We start from the raw sequence: 5,000 nt of genomic DNA on the forward strand, positions 1-5,000 counted from the left end.
TAAACAGGGAAGGACAAACCACATCTGGTCTGGGGCTTAGCAGCACAATAGCGTGGGTGAAACGGGCAGGGATACAGGACAGAGCTGCACTTTGACAGTTCTGAAGCTCTGTGTCCTACGGCTGCTTTTACGCTGATATATACATGTAGTGGTATGAAACACAACTCTGAGATGTACATGTAGTGGTATGAAACACAACTCTGAGATGTACATGTAGTGGTATGAAACACAACTCTGAGATATACATGTAGTGGTATGAAACACAACTCTGAGATGTACATGGAGTGGTATGAAACACAACTCTGAGATATACAGGTAGTGGTATGAAACACAACTCTGAGATATACATGTAGTGGTATGAAACACAACTCTGAGATGTACATGTAGTGGTATGAAACACAACTCTGAGATGTACATGTAGTGGTATGAAACACAACTCTGAGATGTACATGTAGTGGTATGAAACACAACTCTGAGATATACATGTAGTGGTATGAAACACAACTCTGAGATGTACATGTAGTGGTATGAAACACAACTCTGAGATATACATGTAGTGGTATGAAACACAACTCTGAGATATACATGTAGTGGTATGAAACACAACTCTGAGATATACATGTAGTGGTATGAAACACAACTCTGAGATATACATGTAGTGGTATGAAACACAACTCTGAGATGTACATGTAGTGGTATGAAACACAACTCTGAGATATACATGTAGTGGTATGAAACACAACTCTGAGATATACATGTAGTGGTATGAAACACAACTCTGAGATGTACATGTAGTGGTATGAAACACAACTCTGAGATATACATGTAGTGGTATGAAACACAACTCTGAGATATACATGTAGTGGATGAAACACAACTCTGAGATATACATGTAGTGGTATGAAACACAACTCTGAGATATACATGTAGTGGTATGAAACACAACTCTGAGATATACATGTAGTGGTATGAAACACAACTCTGAGATATACATGTAGTGGTATGAAACACAACTCTGAGATATACATGTAGTGGTATGAAACACAACTCTGAGATATACATGTAGTGGTATGAAACACAACTCTGAGATATACATGTAGTGGTATGAAACACAACTCTGAGATATACATGTAGTGGTATGAAACACAACTCTGAGATATACATGTAGTGGTATGAAACACAACTCTGAGATATACATGTAGTGGTATGAAACACAACTCTGAGATGTACATGTAGTGGTATGAAACACAACTCTGAGATATACATGTAGTGGTATGAAACACAACTCTGAGATATACATGTAGTGGTATGAAACACAACTCTGAGATATACATGTAGTGGTATGAAACACAACTCTGAGATATACATGTAGTGGTATGAAACACAACTCTGAGATATACATGTAGTGGTATGAAACACAACTCTGAGATATACATGTAGTGGTATGAAACACAACTCTGAGATATACATGTAGTGGTATGAAACACAACTCTGAGATATACATGTAGTGGTATGAAACACAACTCTGAGATATACATGTAGTGGTATGAAACACAACTCTGAGATATACATGTAGTGGTATGAAACACAACTCTGAGATATACATGTAGTGGTATGAAACACAACTCTGAGATATACATGTAGTGGTATGAAACACAACTCTGAGATGTACATGTAGTGGTATGAAACACAACTCTGAGATATACATGTAGTGGTATGAAACACAACTCTGAGATATACATGTAGTGGTATGAAAACACAACTCTGAGATATACTATGAAACACAACTCTGAGATATACATGTAGTGGTATGAAACACAACTCTGAGATATACATGTAGTGGTATGAAACACAACTCTGAGATATACATGTAGTGGTATGAAACACAACTCTGAGATATACACATGTAGAAACACAACTCTGAGTACATGAAACACAACTCTGAGATATACATGTAGTGGTATGAAACACAACTCTGAGATATACTGAAACACAAGATATACATGTAGTGGTATGAAACACAACTCTGAGATATACATGTAGTGGTATGAAACACAACTCTGAGATATACATGTAGTGGTATGAAACACAACTCTGAGATATACATGTAGTGGTATGAAACACAACTCTGAGATGTACATGTAGTGGTATGAAACACAACTCTGAGATATACATGTAGTGGTATGAAACACAACTCTGAGATATACATGTAGTGGTATGAAACACAACTCTGAGATATACATGTAGTGGTATGAAACACAACTCTGAGATGTACATGTAGTGGTATGAAACACAACTCTGAGATGTACATGTAGTGGTATGAAACACAACTCTGAGATATACATGTAGTGGTATGAAACACAACTCTGAGATGTACATGTAGTGGTATGAAACACAACTCTGAGATGTACATGTAGTGGTATGAAACACAACTCTGAGATATACATGTAGTGGTATGAAACACAACTCTGAGATATACATGTAGTGGTATGAAACACAACTCTGAGATATACATGTAGTGGTATGAAACACAACTCTGAGATATACATGTAGTGGTATGAAACACAACTCTGAGATATACATGTAGTGGTATGAAACACAACTCTGAGATATACATGTAGTGGTATGAAACACAACTCTGAGATATACATGTAGTGGTATGAAACACAACTCTGAGATATACATGTAGTGGTATGAAACACAACTCTGAGATATACATGTAGTGGTATGAAACACAACTCTGAGATGTACATGTAGTGGTATGAAACACAACTCTGAGATATACATGTAGTGGTATGAAACACAACTCTGAGATGTACATGTAGTGGTATGAAACACAACTCTGAGATATACATGTAGTGGTATGAAACACAACTCTGAGATGTACATGGAGTGGTATGAAACACAACTCTGAGATATACAGGTAGTGGTATGAAACACAACTCTGAGATATACATGTAGTGGTATGAAACACAACTCTGAGATGTACATGGAGTGGTATGAAACACAACTCTGAGATATACAGGTAGTGGTATGAAACACAACTCTGAGCTATACATGTAGTGGTATGAAACACAACTCTGAGATATACATGTAGTGGTATGAAACACAACTCTGAGATATACATGTAGTGGTATGAAACACAACTCTGAGATATACATGTAGTGGTATGAAACACAACTTTGAGATATACATGTAGTGGTATGAAACACAACTCTGAGATATACATGTAGTGGTATGAAACACAACTCTGAGATATACATGTAGTGGTATGAAACACAACTCTGAGATATACATGTAGTGGTATGAAACACAACTCTGAGATATACATGTAGTGGTATGAAACACAACTCTGAGATGTACATGTAGTGGTATGAAACACAACTCTGAGATATACATGTAGTGGTATGAAACACAACTCTGAGATATACATGTAGTGGTATGAAACACAACTCTGAGAAACACAACTCTGAGATATACATGTAGTGGTATGAAACACAACTCTGAGATGTACATGTAGTGGTATGAAACACAACTCTGAGATATACATGTAGTGGATATACATGAAACACAACTCTGAGATATACATGTAGTGGTATGAAACACAACTCTGAGATATACATGTAGTGGTATGAAACACAACTCTGAGATGTACATGTAGTGGTATGAAACACAACTCTGAGATGTACATGTAGTGGTATGAAACACAACTCTGAGATATACATGTAGTGGTATGAAACACAACTCTGAGATGTACATGTAGTGGTATGAAACACAACTCTGAGATGTACATGTAGTGGTATGAAACACAACTCTGAGATGTACATGTAGTGGTATGAAACACAACTCTGAGATATACATGTAGTGGTATGAAACACAACTCTGAGATATACAGTGAAACACAACTCTAGTACATGTAGTGGTATGAAACACAACTCTGAGATATACATGTAGTGGTATGAAACACAACTCTGAGATATACATGTAGTGGTATGAAACACAACTCTGAGATGTACATGTAGTGGTATGAAACACAACTCTGAGATGTACATGTAGTGGTATGAAACACAACTCTGAGATGTACATGTAGTGTATGAAACACAACTCTGAGATATACATGAAACACAACTCTGAGATATACATGTAGTGGTATGAAACACAACTCTGAGATATACATGTAGTGGTATGAAACACAACTCTGAGATATACATGTAGTGGTATGAAACACAACTCTGAGATATACATGTAGTGGTATGAAACACAACTCTGAGATATACATGTAGTGGTATGAAACACAACTCTGAGATGTACATGTAGTGGTATGAAACACAACTCTGAGATATACATGTAGTGGTATGAAACACAACTCTGAGATATACATGTAGTGGTATGAAACACAACTCTGAGATATACATGTAGTGGTATGAAACACAACTCTGATATACATGTAGTGGTATGAAACACAACTCTGTACATGTAGTGGTATGAAACACAACTCTGAGATATACATGTACATGTAGTGGTATGAAACACAACTCTGAGATATACATGTAGTGGTATGAAACACAACTCTGAGATATACATGTAGTGGTATGAAACACAACTCTGAGATATACATGTAGTGGTATGAAACACAACTCTGAGATATACATGTAGTGGTATGAAACACAACTCTGAGATATACATGTAGTGGTATGAAACACAACTCTGAGATATACATGTAGTGGTATGAAACACAACTCTGAGATATACATGTAGTGGTATGAAACACAACTCTGAGATATACATGTAGTGGTATGAAACACAACTCTGAGATATACATGTAGTGGTATGAAACACAACTCTGATGAAACACAACTCTGAGATATACATGTAGTGGTATGAAACACAACTCTGAGATATACATGTAGTGGTATGAAACACAACTCTGAGATATACATGTAGTGGTATGAAACACAACTCTGAGATATACATGTAGTGGTATGAAACACAACTCTGAG

The sequence above is a fragment of the Oncorhynchus keta genome, unplaced genomic scaffold (assembly GCF_023373465.1).
Source record: "Oncorhynchus keta strain PuntledgeMale-10-30-2019 unplaced genomic scaffold, Oket_V2 Un_scaffold_630_pilon_pilon, whole genome shotgun sequence".
Taxonomy (NCBI): Eukaryota; Metazoa; Chordata; class Actinopteri; order Salmoniformes; family Salmonidae; genus Oncorhynchus; species Oncorhynchus keta.